The 27,115-nt window shown below is 30.4% G+C and overlaps 1 protein-coding gene across 1 annotated transcript in view; it reads left to right on the forward strand.

The window, feature by feature from the left end:
- Positions 1–7,708: 7,708 nt before the first annotated feature.
- The window catches only part of LOC130448319 (uncharacterized), a gene marked incomplete at its 3' end in the record, with an annotated part of 32,014 nt that continues 12,607 nt past the window's right edge, over positions 7,709–27,115 (forward strand). The window contains exon 1 of the mRNA XM_056785606.1: positions 7,709–7,814. The remainder of the gene's footprint in view (positions 7,815–27,115) is intronic.

Raw genomic sequence — 27,115 nt, forward strand, 5'->3', positions numbered from 1 at the left:
CAAGCAACTATCAAATTTACACCAATCTCATATTAGCAAACAGCACAACACACTTGTTTCATGAGTGATCATTTCAGTTACAGATAATGAAAAGCTTCTAATAAAGATGAAATTGAGAATTGAATGAAGGTCTTTAAATTCAGAAAAGTTATTAATGGAAATTCAAAGATTTATAATTCGCTAAATTACGTCCAATTTTGCTCAATAATTATCTCGCCATTAGAGCTAGCAACACAGAATACACGTTATACAAGAGCTTATTTCACATACAGGAATCTTATGAAAATTACAAATTACTGATAAATATACAGCAGTTTAAAATGAAACAAAAAACAAATAAAGTACATTAATTTGGTAAATTATTGAGGGAGAATGAAGAGATTTAGTATTAGCTAAGTTATAACCAAATTCGTGTGTAATTATTATCGCGCCAGGATATCACGCAACACAGCAATTAATTTCAAGTACAGAGAACGCTGTAATTATTAAAAATTTCTTAAAGAGATAGAATTGAAAATAAAATGAATAACTCACGATTTGGTAGAGCTACTTATGGAAAATGTAGAAATTAATAATTCTCTAAACCATAAAAAATTCGTATGATTATTTTGACGCCAGTAGAGCTGCAGCACAGCATACACATACATTTTATATACAAGAATCGTATGATAATTACAAATTACTGAAAATATGCAGCAGTTTAAATGTAAAAACTAATAAAGTAAATAAATTTAGAAAATTACTGAAAGAAAATAAAGAGCTTAAGAATTAGCTAAATTATACCGAAATTCGTGTAATATTATCGTCCTAGGATATCACGCAACACAGCATACTTGTTTCATGAGAGCTCATTTCAAGTACAGACAACGGTATGATAATTAAAAATTTCTGATAAGCTGGAGAATTGAAAATAAAATAAATGACTTTCAATTTTGTAGAGCTACTTATGGAAAATATGGAGATTTATAATTCGCTAAATTATAACAAAACTCGTGTAATTATTATGGCGCCAGAAGAGCTAGCAACACAGCATACACGTTTTACCAAAGTCCATTCCAATTACAGACAATGGTATTATAATTATTGATAAGGATGCAACTATAATTATTAAAAGGGAAATAAAGAAATTAGAGTTGAGAAAAGCTACTCAACCTAGGTGTAGTGACCAATAATCAATTAAAATAAACCAAAATTCATGTAATTATTATCATATCATGATTGTATGCAACTTAGTATACACTTGCCAATCTGGACCATTCTTGGAACGGTTTTAGCGTTTAAATGATATATTTTGCGTAATCTCTGGCTGTACACCTTTCTGCAATAGTAGTTGCTACCAAACCGTCCCAGAAACGGTTCACAAACAATTCCCAAGTAACTTTCCGGTCGGAAGTAGTAATCTCTATTGCGCAGAATCGTCACCTTACCAAGGACAGTTTTTTGGTTGGAAGAAACCTAATAAAAAGGATATTAAACAACTTAAAATTAGAAAGAGTTATTAACAGAGACTGATATTTGATTAAATTAAAACAAACTTCATGTAGGTAATCATGAAAATTTTATTATTCCGAAATTGAATTGTCTTTTCATTAACTAAATGAAAGCAACAGTAGGTAGACAAAGTTTGTATAAAACGCAACTTGAAATTTCCGGGAAAGATCTCAACTTAAAAAGTTTGTTTCATTTTGTGTTATTTCATGGATATTGAATTAAGACAAATTGGAATACCTTCTCTAATTAAGTAATAATAGAAAGTTGATAATTAGATAACACAAATAAGGTATTTCCTTATTTATTATACTAATTTAAATAATGTATTTTATAATGTTATCAATATATGGCAATAAACAATAAAAAATATAATCTTTTAAAGGCCTGATCGCCGCAGACTTATGCTCAAGGTTTCAGTATACCTCAAAATGATAATATGTCGTTCACAATTTGACGTGTAGCATTTATTGTATCATATTATAAAGGGTAGACCGTAGAGTGTATCATATCTCCTGGTTTTTTGCGTTGGGCATGCAAGATGAAAAAAAGACTGTTGTAAGACGGTACGGCCGCTTGTAATACCAGGGTCGATCATTCAGAAGGGCTTAGCTGAATCCTCAATTGTTATAAATAGAGAATTTCATTTAAAAAATTTTTACAGAAACTACAAATATTTATTTATAAGTAAAAATGATGAATACACTAAAATCTTCGGTGATATTCTTTATTATGAATTGTCGTAACATTTTAAACTGAAATCAAATCAATTCTAAACGATGATAAAAAAATTCACTATGCATTGGAATTTTTACGACTAAAGAAATACAAACATCTCAGTGGCATGGGCGGCAGTGTAAGTGAAAATATTCAAGGTCAATTTATATAAGTTAGAAGTCAAGACCTTAAACAGTAACGGTCATAATTGCTGGCAATGTTGCCAAATTGGATAAAAATAAATCAAAATAATATTGTATTACATCCTTTAAATCAGTTTTAATGAATAATGAAATAGAAATACGTTTGTTTAGCGTTTTAGAGATCATAGAATCCATTTATCGATTGTATGACTTCTGTTTCGGTTTTTTGACCTGAATTTATGACTTAAACGAAACGTTCTACTTTGGGCGGCCTATTTTTAAGAGGAGGGGGGCTTGGACGGATAGGAAAAAGGCACACAGTAACAAATTGCTCAGGTTTTTATGTATTCAACTTTTATTTACATTCGAATTGAGACTGTTTCTTCATGTTTTTAAGCGGACCGAGAAACTGATCTATTTTCTGGTTAGGTTAGGCTTATTTTAGTTAGGTTAGGTTATCCTAATTTGACGATAATTCGGAAAAAATATATTTTTCTGTGAAATGCGATGCTTTTTTATAATCAAGAGGATTCTGTGTTATCAAAAACGCTAAATTACCGTGTTTTTATTATAATTCTTAACTAGGCAGATACGGATGCAGATTAAAATAAATAATTATAATAAAAATACTTCCTAAACACGTTTTAAAAATCAAAAACAGCTGAGCTATAAGTAATCAAAACCGAAAAAACGGTAACATTAGATAACTTTACAATTCATGATGATATATATGACTGATATTAACTTGGCAACATTGTGCTCCCTTCCGGTTGATTTATATTTCGTGACCATGGCTATTTAACCTTTTGATAGATGAAGTGTAGGAGTTAAACTACTCATTTTTCAAATAGTAAAATGTCCGTTTTAACATAAAAGAAAATTTGATGTAGTTTAGTCACATTGTAATAGTTTTAATGGGAAATAAAGTAACTTTAATTGCTAATAGAAACTGGATGGTATATTTGCTATACAATGAAACAACAGTAGATTTGAAAGAATAAATTTATTGAAAAACTACAATAAATAATTGTAATAATAATATAATAAATTTGAACATAATAATATTAAATTGATTCTAAATATAATCTGAATCATTCAAGTGAACCAACTTTGTTCGGCGTGCAAACATGTACGATTGTTTTATTTACAAGTGACGAAGGACGGTTAGAGGTTATTTCGTGGTGAACAAAACAAAAATATTCAAATGCGCATGTGTCAAAGTGAATAATATTGTTTCCCGAGTCGGAGGATACATTAGACAATTAGAAATCTGCGCTCACGAACGTGCTTTACTAACGAACGCACAATTTCAAACCTCGCATGAATTTAATGACATCATATGTTCAGGATCTCTACAACGAACTTATCTAATAATAATACTGTTAATTATCATTTATTTGGGTAATAGTTAGTCAGAAAGAATAACAATAATGTTGTGTAGAGTTTAGTTTAAGAAATACTTTAATTCTTTAGAAATTGTAAGAATAATAAGATAATAATTACAATTACAAATTTTTTCCTTCTTTTATGGTTTTTTTTAAACAGGTTCTATTATTATATGCCAACAGGTATCTTCTAATATATTTTTATCTCAAAATCCCTTATGACGTTCTTACAAAAGCTTTAAATCTTGAGGAAAGCACAAATACGAGGGCAGTCGGAGAATTAGAGCTGAAGCGAAATGACTGCCCGGAAAACTGAGGTAACGTTGGTTGGAGGAGTCCAAAACAGAGCAAACATTATCTTCGCGCTGTTAGAACTGAAACAGGGTGGAACAAAAACCTCCAAAAGAGCGATTATGAACGTTATAATCAAGAATTTACACGTCTCCAGAAACCCTAGTTATTATTAAGGAACGCGGCAAGGCAAAGAAATATTGGAACGCAGTACGTATTTGGTAACTGTCTTCTGTATAGTTTCCATATGATTTGGAGGTTATAAAAAATGTGTAATTATTTAGAAATTTACTTTTATTTTTAATAGATGTGAGTCAAATTTGATTTGTTGCTTTCAAAATAAATCTAACTAAGCTTTTAAGTAAAAAATAATGTATTACCACAGTATTTCGATTGCGTGACCATTACAGTTGTTTTAAGAAATGTGCAAACTATCAATTTCCACATAAAATAAAGTCGGTCAACAATTTACCACGAATATTTTGATTATAAACATGCGATAACGTAATTATTCACCGGTGTAGAGACTTTGTAAACCGAGTTTATGGAAAGTAAATTTTCGAAACGAATCTTTCGCTTTTAGATCGCGGTGTGGATGTAATGATGACTCATTGTTTGGACTGTGCCCACCTCTATTCTCCTTCAAGCAAATGACATTTGGCTGGGAAAACAAGTTAATTTCCGTCTAGTTTTCTCGTCAAGAAATGGGGAATTTTCTCATATACTTTGTCAATATATAAAGTTTATAAAGTAAACTTACTAACTTAGAAAAGATGTTATTTTGAATTAAACATCTTCCTGATTATACGATAAGAGACACAAACAGTGACGGAATTAGGCTTGCTGCCGCCCTAGGTACAGCAACCCTTAATGATAAAATGGATTTCATTAATTTTGCTTTAATATATTTTTTTTAAAAATATGGCGATTCCATGTTCGATAAGATTTACTAAAAATTCAATATAAATACAACCATCTTTGTCGCATATGTCATTTTATGGGGTTTTCTTCATCTTCTTTCTCTAAACAAAGTGCCACCATTTTGTGTACGGAACCTTCCGCGATTTCAATTGAAAAAGAGAAGAAGAGAAAATTATTAACAACAAAAGTCGCGGCAACGGAAAAAAAAGCTTAAATTTCGTAAATTAGTGTAACTAATAATTATTCTACTGTAACTAAATCTCGTCTACTAGTTTTTTTTATCGAAATTCCCACCAACTACTGAAAAATATCTTTAATTGATTGATATTGGTCGTTAATTTTTTTTATTCAGATATAAAACACTTTTGAAATCCACACACGTTTCAAGAACATTTCATTATTAAGCAAATCCCCCAAATTTAAAATGTAAATTCTAATTTGGCTGTAAACCAAACTGACGCGACCTCAAATTAGAGATGTACGGAAGAAGATTCGAATGTAGTTTCGTAGTGAAACCGAGCGACAGTTTTGAAGAATAATTGATGTAACTTTAAGAAAATGAACTCGTAGACGAATTTAGTGGATGTCGGCGTTTAAAAATAATCGAGAAACAGATTCATATTAAATATTTTTCGAAAGTTAACACATCATTCAATAAATAACTATAGAAAAACACAAAACAATCATTCCTACGCTTATCTAACTTCTCGAGGCCGTGCTTGTAGAAGGATTTGTCTTTTGTAGTCACCGGGTGTCAGATCTGGTCAATACGGTGGTTGAGGAAGCAATTGCGAAGTGTAGTTTGTTCAATTTAACCATCGACTTTTGAACCGGTGTTTTCTTCGACATATGAGGCCGTTTTTCCTTGATTTTTGCATTTAAACGATCCAAAAACACTATGTAGTATTCACTATTGGTTATCTATTCCAAAACACTGAAGCCATAACCTTCCCAATTGACTGTTGTGCTTTTGGACGCTTCGGACGTGGTTCACCGACTGCAGTCCACCCAAATGATGATCGTTTTGATTCCAGAGTGAAGTGATTAATCACTTGTCACGTATCGATGCAAAAAAATCTGATTTATTTCATATAAACATGATCAAACACTGCCCTGAATCATCAACACGTTGTAGTTTTTCATTTACGATTAAATTTGACCAATATGTGGACTTTATCGATGTTTGCTGGAGTAACCACCTTAATTGGACGACCAGAACGTTCGCCATCATTTTCAAGCCATTTCTGAGCTTGTACAATATGTTTTTGATCAAAAGCAATGATAAATTAACAAACGAAATTATTTTAATTCCAATGTTTTGAAAAATAGCTTCACTAAACGACTGTCAATTTTTTCTAACGAATCGAAATGTCATAAAATTTGAAAGTTGGTACCTCATAAACGTCAAGTCATGACAATGGCAGTGCCATCTGTGTGACAGTTACACGAGATATTGAGTGATGTATTATGTCATATTCATGACGTATAGAAGTGTCGAAAACTATGATTGGTCTCTTCTTTTTCAAATTCAACGTTTGAAACGTTTAATGACAAATATAAATAAAAGAAGATTAAGACTACTTCCTTGTTTTATCCTCATCGCCATCCTAGATTCCGTCGATCTTATTCTGTCTTTCCCTTTTACGTTCCCATATATTCCTTCTATTATCTCTGGTATTTATCTATTGAGTCGAATGCAGTTCTCAAATCGATGAATTTAATATGTAATTCTTCCATCTCTTCCATTTTCCTTTCTATTTAGCTCCCTAATATGTATCTGCCATCTATCGTTCTGTTTCTTTTTTGCTTCCCCTCCAGTTTCTCATCAATGTATTTCTGAGGTTATTACAACAAAAATACGAAGTATTATTTAACTTTTAAATAGAAAAACTGGCAAACATGACGTGAAACTTGAAAAAGAGCAACAAACCGCCGCCATGTTACGCTCAGAATTTGATATTGACGTTTTGACAAATAACATATAAACTAGAATACGTGACGCCATCTACAAGTTATGGCCCACACCTAAATACTTCAGTTGTTGCAGAATAATCTTATTGAATTAGGATGGAATCTGTTTTTCTTTCAGATTTTTTTCTACGATTCATGTATATATTTCCAAATGATTTGAAGATTGCTCTGAAGTTTTCGCACACTAGGTCATCTCCTTTATTTGTTAGGTTAGGTTATGCTTGACAGCTTAGAATCTGACTCTGTTTTCGCAGAGTTTGCCTGTGGATACACAGAACTTTATCAGGACTCATTTCTTGCCTGGTTTGACTATTTTGTACTTGTCTATTCAATTGTTTTTATTATACGTAGTATTAGTAACATGTTCTGTCATATTTTTGACAGATGGGATTAAAAACATGGTGGAAGTATTAATATGTGTTGTCAAGTTGTGGAAAGTGACTGTTTCGTTAAATCCGCCGCTTATTTGTATCTTTAATCAAACAAAATGAAAGTTTTCGTTTACTACGAATGTGAATGGTAATTTTTATCCGCTTTCCTTTATAAAATAAGAGGTGGCTGTACCACCGTAGCTCTTAATTAAAACTTTATTTGGAAAAAAAAAACGCAATTTTTCCGACGACTCCATCGACATCCAACTGACGAAGTAAAAAGGATTGTGCGTAAACAATGTTACACAAGTGGGGGCCCGAGGGGTCTCAAGACGCCAATCAATGATCCGTTTCGTAATGCGATTGCGCGTCGCACCTGTTTCCAACGTAGCGCCCATTTCGCTTCGCGCCCACCGAGTGTACGGCCACGGAGATGTGATCGAAGGTTGCCTATTTTCCCGCGAATTGCGAACATTTTCAAACACGATCTTCCTCAACTGCCGATTTTCGTACGGCATGGTCTAAAGGTAAGAGAATATGTGTCACTAGGTGTTTTTCTATTTTCGTTTTGATCGCCTTAGAAATTAATCGTCGAAGAGGCTTTACCACATGAAATGCATCGTAAATAATTGACGAACGAATTGGCAACTGGAATGATACGTGAAAAATGTAAGAAATTATATTTATAATAATGTTTTTTCATATTTTAGTTAAATATGAATGAACTAGGAAACGTTTTTTTTTTTTTGTAAAAGAAATACTATTAATAATGAAGTTTTTTTTGGTTTCAATTCATTGAATTTGGGTGAAAATAGAGAGAATATTGTTTATTATAATTAAAAGTTATTCTACAAGAAGCATGAAATACGATAAAAGGGACAAAATAACAAAGGATTCTGCCGTTTCCAGCGGGTTGAAATTATAAAAATAACTACGTTGTAACATAATAAACGATTATAAAAGAATGTTTATATTGAAAATTTAAGTAGATCAACAAGAATCAAACTTATAATAAAATAAAATATTGAGTAGCAAAGTTTGAACGAGGCCGTACGACCCGCGAAGACCACCAACCACCAAATGAGGTGACTACTTCGGAATTGTTGAAGAACATCCACGAGGCGGTACTGGATGATCAAAACAAAAACAACAACGACAAGATGGGCCCTTTGATGCATGGGCCGATCACTTCACGCCCGGAACAAAAGAAAAATCAAAACAACGGATTGAATGCAATCGAGGTTATGGCGTCGGTTTTTGGGGATGTGCGTCGGATAATCTTGAGTGAACGCATTCTTTCTTCTTCTTCTTTTTTATCAACAGTAAAATATTGAGTAGCAAAGTTGAACGAGGCCGTACGACCCGTGAAGACCACCAAATGAGGTGACTACTCCGGAATTGTTGAAGAAAATCCACGAGGCGGTACTGGATGATCAAAACAAAAACAGCAAAGACAAGATGGGTCCTTGGATGGATGGGTCGATCACTTCACACTTGGTACAAATGAAAAATCAAAACAACGGATTGAAACGGCTCCAAAAGAAGGCAGAGACGATTCCACCTGCAATCGAGGTTATGGCGTCGGTTTTTGGGGATGCGCGTCGGATAATCTTGAGTGAACGCATTTTTTCTTCTTCTTCTTTTTTATCAACAGTAAAATATTGAGTAACAAAGTTCGAACGAGGCCGTACGACCCGCGAAGACCACCAAATGAGGTGACTACTCCGGAATTGTTGAAGAAAATCCACGAGGCGGTACTGGATGATCAAAACAAAAAGAGCAAAGACATGATGGGTCCTTGGATGGATGGGTCGATCACTTCACACTTGGTACAAATAAAAAATCAAAACAACGGATTGAAACGGCTCCAAAAGAAGGCAGAGACCATTCTACCTGCAATCGAGGTTACGGCGTCGGTTTTTGGGGATGTGCGTCGGATAATCTTGAGTGAACGCATTCTTTCTTCTTCTTCTTTTTTATCAACAGTAAAATATTGAGTAGCAAAGTTTGAACGAGGCCGTACGACCCGCGAAGACCACCAATTGAGGTGACTACTCCGGAATTGTTGAAGAACATCCACGAGGCGGTACTGGATGATCAAAACAAAAACAGCAAAGACAAGATGGGTCCTTGGATGGATGGGTCGATCACTTCACACTTGGTACAAATGAAAAATCAAAACAACGGATTGAAACGGCTCCAAAAGAAGGCAGAGACGATTCCACCTGCAATCGAGGTTATGGCGTCGGTTTTTGGGGATGCGCGTCGGATAATCTTGAGTGAACGCATTTTTTCTTCTTCTTCTTTTTTATCAACAGTAAAATATTGAGTAACAAAGTTCGAACGAGGCCGTACGACCCGCGAAGACCACCAAATGAGGTGACTACTCCGGAATTGTTGAAGAAAATCCACGAGGCGGTACTGGATGATCAAAACAAAAAGAGCAAAGACATGATGGGTCCTTGGATGGATGGGTCGATCACTTCACACTTGGTACAAATAAAAAATCAAAACAACGGATTGAAACGGCTCCAAAAGAAGGCAGAGACCATTCTACCTGCAATCGAGGTTACGGCGTCGGTTTTTGGGGATGTGCGTCGGATAATCTTGAGTGAACGCATTCTTTCTTCTTCTTCTTTTTTATCAACAGTAAAATATTGAGTAGCAAAGTTTGAACGAGGCCGTACGACCCGCGAAGACCACCAAATGAGGTGACTACTCCGGAATTGTTGAAGAAAATCCACGAAGCGGTACTGGATGATCAAAACAAAAACAGCAACGACAAGATGGGTCCTTGGATGGATGGGTCGATCACTTCACACTTGGTACAAATAAAAAATCAAAACAACGGATTGAAACGGCTCCAAAAGAAGGCAGAGACCATTCCACCTGCAATCGAGGTTATGGCGTCGGTTTTTGGGGATGCGCGTCGGATAATCTTGAGTGAACGCATTCTTTCTTCTTCTTCTTTTTTATCAACAGTAAAATATTGAGTAGCAAAGTTTGAACGAGGCCGTACGACCCGCGAAGACCACCAAATGAGGTGACTACTCCGGAATTGTTGAGAAAATCCACAAGGCGGTACTGGATGATCAAAACAAAAACAGCAACGACAAGATGGGTCCTTGGATGGATGGGTCGATCACTTCACACTTGGTACAAATGAAAAATCAAAACAACGGATTGAAACGGCTCCAAAAGAAGGCAGAGACGATTCCACCTGCAATCGAGGTTATGGCGTCGGTTTTTGGGGATGCGCGTCGGATAATCTTGAGTGAACGCATTTTTTCTTCTTCTTCTTTTTTATCAACAGTAAAATATTGAGTAACAAAGTTCGAACGAGGCCGTACGACCCGCGAAGACCACCAACCACCAAATGAGGTGACTACTTCGGAATTGTTGAAGAACATCCACGAGGCGGTACTGGATGATCAAAACAAAAACAACAACGACAAGATGGGCCCTTTGATGCATGGGCCGATCACTTCACGCCCGGAACAAAAGAAAAATCAAAACAACGGATTGAATGCAATCGAGGTTATGGCGTCGGTTTTTGGGGATGTGCGTCGGATAATCTTGAGTGAACGCATTCTTTCTTCTTCTTCTTTTTTATCAACAGTAAAATATTGAGTAGCAAAGTTGAACGAGGCCGTACGACCCGCGAAGACCACCAAATGAGGTGACTACTCCGGAATTGTTGAAGAAAATCCACGAAGCGGTACTGGATGATCAAAACACCCACACGCAGGTGGGATAATCTTAAAAAACTACTAACGGCTAGTATTATGCAAACTTTTTCCAACGAAGAAGCAAAATCGACAGCATTTAGACCCCTCGGACTATTTTCTGTTCCTAGACTTGAAAAAATTGCACGTTGGTCAAAGATTTTCGAACTAATTGGACATAGCCGGGAAAATTTATGGAGCTATGAATATTTTAACGCTGGAAAGGTTCTAGAGAAGAAGCCACAACTTTGTAGGTTACATCCAACAGTGCCAACATTGAAAAGACATGAATGATTGTGTGAAATATTAGTTTGTGAATTAGCTACAATCGCCGCATTGATTGTGGATCGAATATAGTATTCTACACGCCGCAATTCGTATCGTACATTTTATTCCCGTGAATAATATCATTAAAAACCATTTGATGATTGTTAGTGTTGAATATCTCGAACGCAGCATATTTGACAGCTCGAACGCAAGTACGAGGTTGCCGCGAAAAAAGGAAAAAGAAGAAGAACATTGACATCAATAAAAAACTGTAATTGCTAATAGTTCTGTTCATGATTTTTTAAAAAATTATTGTAAAAAATCTGTGCTATCATATATATTAAATTTGTTACTTTTGAATACGTGAAATTCTCAAAATCTGCACGATCCCACAACAATGATAAACAACTACCGCTATAAATGTAACAAGTGAAATTTAATGGTTTCAATAGGAAAAAAGAATCCATTATATATAAAATCGATAAACTTTTACTACGACACCCGTTTTATTGTTCGATATACACATGTTTTAGTGCGAGACATATGTTATCAGAGGAAAGTACACAAAACTTAAAAAACAAAACACAAAAGTTGTTTTTCCTTTATCGCACAAATCAATAAAAGTATATTAAAAGTTTTGTTATATAGATAACTGCTACATGTGTTGTTTGATAATGATAACGATGAAAATTGATGATTTCAAACATGATACGTAGCAAATATTGACATTTTCCTCGGCTAAAACAAAAATTGCATTTCTCCAGTGTGAAAATGCATTAGGAAAAGTTTAACTTCATTTTTATCGTGTTTACATCTGTCTTATCCAAGTCTCGATCAGTGTTACCAACATAACCTCTCAAGATTCCCTTTCTAGAGCGCGAAATTCGAATTAAAATATAAAAATGCTTACAAACTGTAAAAATAGTACCGGAAACGAGTTTAATTTTATCGCTAGAAGACAAATATCATAACAAAAGGTCTACGAGGTACCTGGTGCCCAGAGTGGCCGATATTTACGTCGTCTACGTTAGTGGAAATTCGTTTTTGAAATTAAAACTACACATCCTGGTGTTGTCGAGGTTATTGAACACGAATACCATAACGGCGACAAACTTTAAGGTACCTGGGGTGGATGATTTATAACGTCGTCTTCTGGAGCCCCGTGTACGTTCGCTAGAGGTCTCTGAACACGAAGATCTCGACCTGCGAGGTACCGATATCGTTTCAATAAGTTTACAGAGTTTGTTCACAATTCCAAAGCATCAATTGTGAATTAAAAATTACGTAATAAGTCCGGAAAGCACGTAATGTTTTTTTCGGACGGGTACGCAATGTTCTAGGCGAGTCAGAAAAAACAGTTTCCGACAATCGTATGGATTAGCCACTAACATTAATATAAAAATCAGCAAAACACATTTCTTGGTATTATTTTTCTTTATTAAACAAAAACATTCCAATTCTGACATTCTAATTATTGATTACGACGATGGTTCTGATCTGGTACTTCTTACAGAATTAGATTTTACTTTGGGAGAAACTTTTCAGTGTTGAGGTGACTATTCCACAAAGCGGCACTGGATGAACGTCGACTGAAAGTGTTATCACAGTTCCTGATCCAAGAAAATTAGTTATGTAGCTGATATTCCGGATTTGGGTAGTAGCTTTATCGATATAGTGACAGTTGACATCAAAATTTCGACTGTTTGGTAATGTTTCGTAGACATGAAGCTCCGTTTCATAAGCATTGAACAAAACAAACAAAAGAACCATCAAAACAATGAACTGGAAAGGGAGAACCGGCTCCAAAAAACTCCAAAGATAGATCCATCTGCAGGCAAGGTCATGGCGTCGCATTATGAGATCTAATTGCAACGTTTGAGCGAAGAAATCAAGCAAAAACAGAGTATTTGACCAAGAAGAAAGTGTTGTTTCATCAAGCTCAAACATCACTGGTCAAAATTAATGAATTAAAGTTCGAATTGGTACCTCATGCGTCCTATTTGCCAGATTTACCTCCCACCGGTTATTTTCTGTTCGCAGACTTGAAAAAAATGGCTCAATGGTCAAGGATTTTCTAACAATGAAGATGTGATGTCGGGAGTTAATTTAAATTTCGAGGAGCTTGACGTTTTTTATTATGAAAAGTGTATCGAACTCATGAACATCGCTGGAAAAGATGTATGGAGATAAAAGGAGAATGCGTCGAAAAATAAATAATTTTTTTTATGTTTTCTTTATTATGTCACCGTACTATTAAATGATATTTGAAAGAATCATAACAAAATATCTGGATTTGTATTCGAAACGTTGGAAAATAATTTTTTTAACGAGCTACCTCCTAATCAGCGTCATTATATTGAGTGGAATTTGAAAAGGACATTTCGTGTTTAACAGAAATCCCTTTTAAACAAAATTTTTGTTAAACGTAATCGGTATTGTCGGCCTCGAGGGTGAATGGCTTAATAAAAGTTTCAAACAATAATTCAAGAAAACAAAGTAACTTCTACTGAACTCGGGACAGCTTGGGACGAACTTTTATTGAAAAATTACTTAATTGTGTTTTTTCTTTGATATCAAAGTGGATTTAGTATACAGCTATTTTAAATAAGAAATTTAACAAAAGGAAATAACAATTCGATCCTAATCTATCGGTATTAAAACAGATTTTAACGATTTTAATGAATTTATCGTCGAAAAGAACGAAAAGAAAAAACAATTCGATCCTAATCTATCGGAATTAAAAGAGATTTTAACGATTTTAATGAATTTATCATCGAAAAGAACGAAAAGAAAAAACAATTCGATCCTAATCTATCGGAATTAAAAGAGATTTTAACGATTTTAATGAATTTATCATCGAAAAGAACGAAAAGAAAAACAATTCGATCCTAATCTATCGGAATTAAAACAGATTTTAACGATTTTAATGAATTTATCGTCGAAAAGAACGAAAAGAAAAAACAATTCGATCCTAATCTATCGGAATTAAAAGAGATTTTAACGATTTTAATGAATTTATCATCGAAAAGAACGAAAAGAAAAACAATTCGATCCTAATCTATCGGAATTAAAACAGATTTTAACGATTTTAATGAATTTATCGTCGAAAAGAACGAAAAGAAAAAACAATTCGATCCTAATCTATCGGAATTAAAAGAGATTTTAACGATTTTAATGAATTTATCATCGAAAAGAACGAAAAGAAAAACAATTCGATCCTAATCTATCGGAATTAAAACAGATTTTAACGATTTTAATGAATTTATCGTCGAAAAGAACGAAAAGAAAAAACAATTCGATCCTAATCTATCGGAATTAAAAGAGATTTTAACGATTTTAATGAATTTATCATCGAAAAGAACGAAAAGAAAAACAATTCGATCCTAATCTATCGGAATTAAAACAGATTTTAACGATTTTAATGAATTTATCATCGAAAAGAACGAAAAGAAAAACAATTCGATCCTAATCTATCGGAATTAAAACAGATTTTAACGATTTTAATGAATTTATCATCGAAAAGAACGAAAAGAAAAACAATTCGATCCTAATCTATCGGAATTAAAACAGATTTTAACGATTTTAATGAATTTATCATCGAAAAGAACGAAAAGAAAAACAATTCGATCCTAATCTATCGGAATTAAAACAGATTTTAACGATTTTAATGAATTTATCATCGAAAAGAACGAAAAGAAAAACAATTCGATCCTAATCTATCGGAATTAAAACAGATTTTAACGATTTTAATGAATTTATCGTCGAAAAGAACGAAAAGAAAAACAATTCGATCCTAATCTATCGGAATTAAAACAGATTTTAACGATTTTAATGAATTTATCATCGAAAAGAACGAAAAGAAAAACAATTCGATCCTAATCTATCGGAATTAAAACAGATTTTAACGATTTTAATGAATTTATCATCGAAAAGAACGAAAAGAAAAAACAATTCGATCCTAATCTATCGGAATTAAAAGAGATTTTAACGATTTTAATGAATTTATCATCGAAAAGAACGAAAAGAAAAACAATTCGATCCTAATCTATCGGAATTAAAACAGATTTTAACGATTTTAATGAACTTATCGTCGAAAAGAACGAAAAGAAAAACAATTCGATCCTAATCTATCGGAATTAAAACAGATTTTAACGATTTTAATGAATTTATCATCGAAAAGAACGAAAAGAAAAAACAATTCGATCCTAATCTATCGGAATTAAAAGAGATTTTAACGATTTTAATGAATTTATCGTCGAAAAGAACGAAAAGAAAAAACAATTCGATCCTAATCTATCGGAATTAAAACAGATTTTAACGATTTTAATGAATTTATCGTCGAAAAGAACGAAAAGAAAAAACAATTCGATCCTAATCTATCGGAATTAAAACAGATTTTAACGATTTTAATGAATTTATCATCGAAAAGAACGAAAAGAAAAAACAATTCGATCCTAATCTATCGGAATTAAAACAGATTTTAACGATTTTAATGAATTTATCATCGAAAAGAACGAAAAGAAAAAACAATTCGATCCTAATCTATCGGAATTAAAAGAGATTTTAACGATTTTAATGAATTTATCATCGAAAAGAACGAAAAGAAAAACAATTCGATCCTAATCTATCGGAATTAAAACAGATTTTAACGATTTTAATGAATTTATCGTCGAAAAGAACGAAAAGAAAAACAATTCGATCCTAATCTATCGGAATTAAAAGAGATTTTAACGATTTTAATGAATTTATCATCGAAAAGAACGAAAAGAAAAACAATTCGATCCTAATCTATCGGAATTAAAACAGATTTTAACGATTTTAATGAATTTATCATCGAAAAGAACGAAAAGAAAAACAATTCGATCCTAATCTATCGGAATTAAAACAGATTTTAACGATTTTAATGAATTTATCGTCGAAAAGAACGAAAAGAAAAACAATTCGATCCTAATCTATCGGAATTAAAAGAGATTTTAACGATTTTAATGAATTTATCATCGAAAAGAACGAAAAGAAAAACAATTCGATCCTAATCTATCGGAATTAAAAGAGATTTTAACGATTTTAATGAATTTATCATCGAAAAGAACGAAAAGAAAAACAATTCGATCCTAATCTATCGGAATTAAAACAGATTTTAACGATTTTAATGAATTTATCGTCGAAAAGAACGAAAAGAAAAACAATTCGATCCTAATCTATCGGAATTAAAAGAGATTTTAACGATTTTAATGAATTTATCATCGAAAAGAACGAAAAGAAAAACAATTCGATCCTAATCTATCGGAATTAAAACAGATTTTAACGATTTTAATGAATTTATCATCGAAAAGAACGAAAAGAAAAACAATTCGATCCTAATCTATCGGAATTAAAAGAGATTTTAACGATTTTAATGAATTTATCATCGAAAAGAACGAAAAGAAAAACAATTCGATCCTAATCTATCGGAATTAAAAGAGATTTTAACGATTTTAATGAATTTATCATCGAAAAGAACGAAAAGAAAAACAATTCGATCCTAATCTATCGGAATTAAAACAGATTTTAACGATTTTAATGAATTTATCGTCGAAAAGAACGAAAAGAAAAACAATTCGATCCTAATCTATCGGAATTAAAAGAGATTTTAACGATTTTAATGAATTTATCATCGAAAAGAACGAAAAGAAAAACAATTCGATCCTAATCTATCGGAATTAAAACAGATTTTAACGATTTTAATGAATTTATCGTCGAAAAGAACGAAAAGAAAAAACAATTCGATCCTAATCTATCGGAATTAAAACAGATTTTAACGATTTTAATGAATTTATCATCGAAAAGAACGAAAAGAAAAACAATTCGATCCTAATCTATCGGAATTAAAAGAGATTTTAACGATTTTAATGAATTTATCATCGAAAAGAACGAAAAGAAAAAACAATTCGATCCTAATCTATCGGAATTAAAAGAGATTTTAACGATTTTAATGAATTTATCATCGAAAAGAACGAAAAGAAAAAACAATTCGATCCTAATCTATCGGAATTAAAACAGATTTTAACGATTTTAATGAATTTATCATCGAAAAGAACGAAAAGAAAAACAATTCGATCCTAATCTATCGGAATTAAAAGAGATTTTAACGATTTTAATGAATTTATCATCGAAAAGAACGAAAAGAAAAAACAATTCGATCCTAATCTATCGGAATTAAAACAGATTTTAACGATTTTAATGAACTTATCGTCGAAAAGAACGAAAAGAAAAACAATTCGATCCTAATCTATCGGAATTAAAACAGATTTTAACGATTTTAATGAATTTATCATCGAAAAGAACGAAAAGAAAAACAATTCGATCCTAATCTATCGGAATTAAAACAGATTTTAACGATTTTAATGAACTTATCGTCGAAAAGAACGAAAAGAAAAACAATTCGATCCTAATCTATCGGAATTAAAACAGATTTTAACGATTTTAATGAATTTATCATCGAAAAGAACGAAAAGAAAAACAATTCGATCCTAATCTATCGGAATTAAAAGAGATTTTAACGATTTTAATGAATTTATCATCGAAAAGAACGAAAAGAAAAAACAATTCGATCCTAATCTATCGGAATTAAAACAGATTTTAACGATTTTAATGAACTTATCGTCGAAAAGAACGAAAAGAAAAACAATTCGATCCTAATCTATCGGAATTAAAACAGATTTTAACGATTTTAATGAATTTATCATCGAAAAGAACGAAAAGAAAAACAATTCGATCCTAATCTATCGGAATTAAAACAGATTTTAACGATTTTAATGAACTTATCGTCGAAAAGAACGAAAAGAAAAACAATTCGATCCTAATCTATCGGAATTAAAAGAGATTTTAACGATTTTAATGAATTTATCATCGAAAAGAACGAAAAGAAAAACAATTCGATCCTAATCTATCGGAATTAAAACAGATTTTAACGATTTTAATGAACTTATCGTCGAAAAGAACGAAAAGAAAAACAATTCGATCCTAATCTATCGGAATTAAAACAGATTTTAACGATTTTAATGAATTTATCATCGAAAAGAACGAAAAGAAAAACAATTCGATCCTAATCTATCGGAATTAAAAGAGATTTTAACGATTTTAATGAATTTATCATCGAAAAGAACGAAAAGAAAAAACAATTCGATCCTAATCTATCGGAATTAAAACAGATTTTAACGATTTTAATGAATTTATCATCGAAAAGAACGAAAAGAAAAACAATTCGATCCTAATCTATCGGAATTAAAACAGATTTTAACGATTTTAATGAATTTATCATCGAAAAGAACGAAAAGAAAAACAATTCGATCCTAATCTATCGGAATTAAAACAGATTTTAACGATTTTAATGAATTTATCATCGAAAAGAACGAAAAGAAAAACAATTCGATCCTAATCTATCGGAATTAAAACAGATTTTAACGATTTTAATGAATTTATCATCGAAAAGAACGAAAAGAAAAACAATTCGATCCTAATCTATCGGAATTAAAAGAGATTTTAACGATTTTAATGAATTTATCATCGAAAAGAACGAAAAGAAAAACAATTCGATCCTAATCTATCGGAATTAAAACAGATTTTAACGATTTTAATGAACTTATCGTCGAAAAGAACGAAAAGAAAAACAATTCGATCCTAATCTATCGGAATTAAAACAGATTTTAACGATTTTAATGAATTTATCATCGAAAAGAACGAAAAGAAAAACAATTCGATCCTAATCTATCGGAATTAAAAGAGATTTTAACGATTTTAATGAATTTATCATCGAAAAGAACGAAAAGAAAAAACAATTCGATCCTAATCTATCGGAATTAAAACAGATTTTAACGATTTTAATGAATTTATCATCGAAAAGAACGAAAAGAAAAACAATTCGATCCTAATCTATCGGAATTAAAACAGATTTTAACGATTTTAATGAATTTATCATCGAAAAGAACGAAAAGAAAAACAATTCGATCCTAATCTATCGGAATTAAAACAGATTTTAACGATTTTAATGAATTTATCATCGAAAAGAACGAAAAGAAAAACAATTCGATCCTAATCTATCGGAATTAAAACAGATTTTAACGATTTTAATGAATTTATCATCGAAAAGAACGAAAAGAAAAACAATTCGATCCTAATCTATCGGAATTAAAAGAGATTTTAACGATTTTAATGAATTTATCATCGAAAAGAACGAAAAGAAAAACAATTCGATCCTAATCTATCGGAATTAAAACAGATTTTAACGATTTTAATGAATTTATCATCGAAAAGAACGAAAAGAAAAACAATTCGATCCTAATCTATCGGAATTAAAACAGATTTTAACGATTTTAATGAATTTATCATCGAAAAGAACGAAAAGAAAAACAATTCGATCCTAATCTATCGGAATTAAAACAGATTTTAACGATTTTAATGAATTTATCATCGAAAAGAACGAAAAGAAAAACAATTCGATCCTAATCTATCGGAATTAAAACAGATTTTAACGATTTTAATGAATTTATCATCGAAAAGAACGAAAAGAAAAACAATTCGATCCTAATCTATCGGAATTAAAAGAGATTTTAACGATTTTAATGAATTTATCATCGAAAAGAACGAAAAGAAAAAACAATTCGATCCTAATCTATCGGAATTAAAAGAGATTTTAACGATTTTAATGAATTTATCATCGAAAAGAACGAAAAGAAAAAACAATTCGATCCTAATCTATCGGAATTAAAAGAGATTTTAACGATTTTAATGAATTTATCATCGAAAAGAACGAAAAGAAAAACAATTCGATCCTAATCTATCGGAATTAAAAGAGATTTTAACGATTTTAATGAATTTATCATCGAAAAGAACGAAAAGAAAAACAATTCGATCCTAATCTATCGGAATTAAAAGAGATTTTAACGATTTTAATGAATTTATCATCGAAAAGAACGAAAAGAAAAACAATTCGATCCTAATCTATCGGAATTAAAACAGATTTTAACGATTTTAATGAATTTATCGTCGAAAAGAACGAAAAGAAAAACAATTCGATCCTAATCTATCGGAATTAAAAGAGATTTTAACGATTTTAATGAATTTATCATCGAAAAGAACGAAAAGAAAAACAATTCGATCCTAATCTATCGGAATTAAAAGAGATTTTAACGATTTTAATGAATTTATCATCGAAAAGAACGAAAAGAAAAACAATTCGATCCTAATCTATCGGAATTAAAACAGATTTTAACGATTTTAATGAATTTATCATCGAAAAGAACGAAAAGAAAAACAATTCGATCCTAATCTATCGGAATTAAAACAGATTTTAACGATTTTAATGAATTTATCATCGAAAAGAACGAAAAGAAAAAACAATTCGATCCTAATCTATCGGAATTAAAACAGATTTTAACGATTTTAATGAATTTATCATCGAAAAGAACGAAAAGAAAAACAATTCGATCCTAATCTATCGGAATTAAAAGAGATTTTAACGATTTTAATGAATTTATCATCGAAAAGAACGAAAAGAAAAACAATTCGATCCTAATCTATCGGAATTAAAACAGATTTTAACGATTTTAATGAATTTATCGTCGAAAAGAACGAAAAGAAAAACAATTCGATCCTAATCTATCGGAATTAAAACAGATTTTAACGATTTTAATGAATTTATCATCGAAAAGAACGAAAAGAAAAACAATTCGATCCTAATCTATCGGAATTAAAACAGATTTTAACGATTTTAATGAATTTATCATCGAAAAGAACGAAAAGAAAAAACAATTCGATCCTAATCTATCGGAATTAAAAGAGATTTTAACGATTTTAATGAATTTATCATCGAAAAGAACGAAAAGAAAAACAATTCGATCCTAATCTATCGGAATTAAAACAGATTTTAACGATTTTAATGAACTTATCGTCGAAAAGAACGAAAAGAAAAACAATTCGATCCTAATCTATCGGAATTAAAACAGATTTTAACGATTTTAATGAATTTATCATCGAAAAGAACGAAAAGAAAAACAATTCGATCCTAATCTATCGGAATTAAAAGAGATTTTAACGATTTTAATGAATTTATCATCGAAAAGAACGAAAAGAAAAAACAATTCGATCCTAATCTATCGGAATTAAAAGAGATTTTAACGATTTTAATGAATTTATCATCGAAAAGAACGAAAAGAAAAAACAATTCGATCCTAATCTATCGGAATTAAAAGAGATTTTAACGATTTTAATGAATTTATCATCGAAAAGAACGAAAAGAAAAAACAATTCGATCCTAATCTATCGGAATTAAAACAGATTTTAACGATTTTAATGAATTTATCGTCGAAAAGAACGAAAAGAAAAACAATTCGATCCTAATCTATCGGAATTAAAAGAGATTTTAACGATTTTAATGAATTTATCATCGAAAAGAACGAAAAGAAAAACAATTCGATCCTAATCTATCGGAATTAAAACAGATTTTAACGATTTTAATGAATTTATCGTCGAAAAGAACGAAAAGAAAAACAATTCGATCCTAATCTATCGGAATTAAAACAGATTTTAACGATTTTAATGAATTTATCATCGAAAAGAACGAAAAGAAAAACAATTCGATCCTAATCTATCGGAATTAAAAGAGATTTTAACGATTTTAATGAATTTATCATCGAAAAGAACGAAAAGAAAAAACAATTCGATCCTAATCTATCGGAATTAAAAGAGATTTTAACGATTTTAATGAATTTATCATCGAAAAGAACGAAAAGAAAAAACAATTCGATCCTAATCTATCGGAATTAAAACAGATTTTAACGATTTTAATGAATTTATCATCGAAAAGAACGAAAAGAAAAACAATTCGATCCTAATCTATAGGAATTAAAAGAGATTTTAACGATTTTAATGAATTTATCATCGAAAAGAACGAAAAGAAAAAACAATTCGATCCTAATCTATCGGAATTAAAACAGATTTTAACGATTTTAATGAACTTATCGTCGAAAAGAACGAAAAGAAAAACAATTCGATCCTAATCTATCGGAATTAAAACAGATTTTAACGATTTTAATGAATTTATCATCGAAAAGAACGAAAAGAAAAACAATTCGATCCTAATCTATCGGAATTAAAAGAGATTTTAACGATTTTAATGAATTTATCATCGAAAAGAACGAAAAGAAAAACAATTCGATCCTAATCTATCGGAATTAAAACAGATTTTAACGATTTTAATGAACTTATCGTCGAAAAGAACGAAAAGAAAAACAATTCGATCCTAATCTATCGGAATTAAAAGAGATTTTAACGATTTTAATGAATTTATCATCGAAAAGAACGAAAAGAAAAAACAATTCGATCCTAATCTATCGGAATTAAAACAGATTTTAACGATTTTAATGAATTTATCATCGAAAAGAACGAAAAGAAAAACAATTCGATCCTAATCTATCGGAATTAAAAGAGATTTTAACGATTTTAATGAATTTATCATCGAAAAGAACGAAAAGAAAAACAATTCGATCCTAATCTATCGGAATTAAAAGAGATTTTAACGATTTTAATGAATTTATCATCGAAAAGAACGAAAAGAAAAACAATTCGATCCTAATCTATCGGAATTAAAACAGATTTTAACGATTTTAATGAATTTATCGTCGAAAAGAACGAAAAGAAAAAACAATTCGATCCTAATCTATCGGAATTAAAAGAGATTTTAACGATTTTAATGAATTTATCATCGAAAAGAACGAAAAGAAAAACAATTCGATCCTAATCTATCGGAATTAAAAGAGATTTTAACGATTTTAATGAATTTATCATCGAAAAGAACGAAAAGAAAAACAATTCGATCCTAATCTATCGGAATTAAAACAGATTTTAACGATTTTAATGAATTTATCATCGAAAAGAACGAAAAGAAAAACAATTCGATCCTAATCTATCGGAATTAAAAGAGATTTTAACGATTTTAATGAATTTATCATCGAAAAGAACGAAAAGAAAAACAATTCGATCCTAATCTATCGGAATTAAAACAGATTTTAACGATTTTAATGAATTTATCGTCGAAAAGAACGAAAAGAAAAACAATTCGATCCTAATCTATCGGAATTAAAACAGATTTTAACGATTTTAATGAATTTATCATCGAAAAGAACGAAAAGAAAAACAATTCGATCCTAATCTATCGGAATTAAAAGAGATTTTAACGATTTTAATGAATTTATCATCGAAAAGAACGAAAAGAAAAAACAATTCGATCCTAATCTATCGGAATTAAAAGAGATTTTAACGATTTTAATGAATTTATCATCGAAAAGAACGAAAAGAAAAAACAATTCGATCCTAATCTATCGGAATTAAAACAGATTTTAACGATTTTAATGAATTTATCATCGAAAAGAACGAAAAGAAAAACAATTCGATCCTAATCTATAGGAATTAAAAGAGATTTTAACGATTTTAATGAATTTATCATCGAAAAGAACGAAAAGAAAAAACAATTCGATCCTAATCTATCGGAATTAAAACAGATTTTAACGATTTTAATGAACTTATCGTCGAAAAGAACGAAAAGAAAAACAATTCGATCCTAATCTATCGGAATTAAAACAGATTTTAACGATTTTAATGAATTTATCATCGAAAAGAACGAAAAGAAAAACAATTCGATCCTAATCTATCGGAATTAAAAGAGATTTTAACGATTTTAATGAATTTATCATCGAAAAGAACGAAAAGAAAAACAATTCGATCCTAATCTATCGGAATTAAAACAGATTTTAACGATTTTAATGAACTTATCGTCGAAAAGAACGAAAAGAAAAACAATTCGATCCTAATCTATCGGAATTAAAAGAGATTTTAACGATTTTAATGAATTTATCATCGAAAAGAACGAAAAGAAAAAACAATTCGATCCTAATCTATCGGAATTAAAACAGATTTTAACGATTTTAATGAATTTATCATCGAAAAGAACGAAAAGAAAAACAATTCGATCCTAATCTATCGGAATTAAAAGAGATTTTAACGATTTTAATGAATTTATCATCGAAAAGAACGAAAAGAAAAACAATTCGATCCTAATCTATCGGAATTAAAAGAGATTTTAACGATTTTAATGAATTTATCATCGAAAAGAACGAAAAGAAAAACAATTCGATCCTAATCTATCGGAATTAAAACAGATTTTAACGATTTTAATGAATTTATCGTCGAAAAGAACGAAAAGAAAAAACAATTCGATCCTAATCTATCGGAATTAAAAGAGATTTTAACGATTTTAATGAATTTATCATCGAAAAGAACGAAAAGAAAAACAATTCGATCCTAATCTATCGGAATTAAAAGAGATTTTAACGATTTTAATGAATTTATCATCGAAAAGAACGAAAAGAAAAACAATTCGATCCTAATCTATCGGAATTAAAAGAGATTTTAACGATTTTAATGAATTTATCATCGAAAAGAACGAAAAGAAAAACAATTCGATCCTAATCTATCGGAATTAAAACAGATTTTAACGATTTTAATGAATTTATCATCGAAAAGAACGAAAAGAAAAACAATTCGATCCTAATCTATCGGAATTAAAAGAGATTTTAACGATTTTAATGAATTTATCATCGAAAAGAACGAAAAGAAAAACAATTCGATCCTAATCTATCGGAATTAAAACAGATTTTAACGATTTTAATGAATTTATCGTCGAAAAGAACGAAAAGAAAAACAATTCGATCCTAATCTATCGGAATTAAAACAGATTTTAACGATTTTAATGAATTTATCATCGAAAAGAACGAAAAGAAAAACAATTCGATCCTAATCTATCGGAATTAAAACAGATTTTAACGATTTTAATGAATTTATCATCGAAAAGAACGAAAAGAAAAAACAATTCGATCCTAATCTATCGGAATTAAAAGAGATTTTAACGATTTTAATGAATTTATCATCGAAAAGAACGAAAAGAAAAACAATTCGATCCTAATCTATCGGAATTAAAAGAGATTTTAACGATTTTAATGAACTTATCATCGAAAAGAACGAAAAGAAAAACAATTCGATCCTAATCTATCGGAATTAAAACAGATTTTAACGATTTTAATGAACTTATCGTCGAAAAGAACGAAAAGAAAAACAATTCGATCCTAATCTATCGGAATTAAAACAGATTTTAACGATTTTAATGAATTTATCATCGAAAAGAACGAAAAGAAAAACAATTCGATCCTAATCTATCGGAATTAAAAGAGATTTTAACGATTTTAATGAATTTATCATCGAAAAGAACGAAAAGAAAAAACAATTCGATCCTAATCTATCGGAATTAAAACAGATTTTAACGATTTTAATGAATTTATCATCGAAAAGAACGAAAAGAAAAACAATTCGATCCTAATCTATCGGAATTAAAACAGATTTTAACGATTTTAATGAATTTATCATCGAAAAGAACGAAAAGAAAAACAATTCGATCCTAATCTATCGGAATTAAAACAGATTTTAACGATTTTAATGAATTTATCATCGAAAAGAACGAAAAGAAAAACAATTCGATCCTAATCTATCGGAATTAAAACAGATTTTAACGATTTTAATGAATTTATCATCGAAAAGAACGAAAAGAAAAACAATTCGATCCTAATCTATCGGAATTAAAACAGATTTTAACGATTTTAATGAATTTATCATCGAAAAGAACGAAAAGAAAAAACAATTCGATCCTAATCTATCGGAATTAAAAGAGATTTTAACGATTTTAATGAATTTATCATCGAAAAGAACGAAAAGAAAAAACAATTCGATCCTAATCTATCGGAATTAAAAGAGATTTTAACGATTTTAATGAATTTATCATCGAAAAGAACGAAAAGAAAAACAATTCGATCCTAATCTATCGGAATTAAAAGAGATTTTAACGATTTTAATGAATTTATCATCGAAAAGAACGAAAAGAAAAACAATTCGATCCTAATCTATCGGAATTAAAACAGATTTTAACGATTTTAATGAATTTATCATCGAAAAGAACGAAAAGAAAAACAATTCGATCCTAATCTATCGGAATTAAAAGAGATTTTAACGATTTTAATGAATTTATCATCGAAAAGAACGAAAAGAAAAACAATTCGATCCTAATCTATCGGAATTAAAAGAGATTTTAACGATTTTAATGAATTTATCATCGAAAAGAACGAAAAGAAAAACAATTCGATCCTAATCTATCGGAATTAAAAGAGATTTTAACGATTTTAATGAATTTATCATCGAAAAGAACGAAAAGAAAAACAATTCGATCCTAATCTATCGGAATTAAAAGAGATTTTAACGATTTTAATGAATTTATCATCGAAAAGAACGAAAAGAAAAACAATTCGATCCTAATCTATCGGAATTAAAAGAGATTTTAACGATTTTAATGAATTTATCATCGAAAAGAACGAAAAGAAAAACAATTCGATCCTAATCTATCGGAATTAAAACAGATTTTAACGATTTTAATGAATTTATCATCGAAAAGAACGAAAAGAAAAACAATTCGATCCTAATCTATCGGAATTAAAACAGATTTTAACGATTTTAATGAATTTATCATCGAAAAGAACGAAAAGAAAAACAATTCGATCCTAATCTATCGGAATTAAAACAGATTTTAACGATTTTAATGAATTTATCATCGAAAAGAACGAAAAGAAAAAACAATTCGATCCTAATCTATCGGAATTAAAAGAGATTTTAACGATTTTAATGAATTTATCATCGAAAAGAACGAAAAGAAAAACAATTCGATCCTAATCTATCGGAATTAAAAGAGATTTTAACGATTT

This window comes from Diorhabda sublineata, chromosome 8 (assembly GCF_026230105.1).
Source record: "Diorhabda sublineata isolate icDioSubl1.1 chromosome 8, icDioSubl1.1, whole genome shotgun sequence".
Lineage (NCBI taxonomy): Eukaryota > Metazoa > Arthropoda > Insecta > Coleoptera > Chrysomelidae > Diorhabda > Diorhabda sublineata.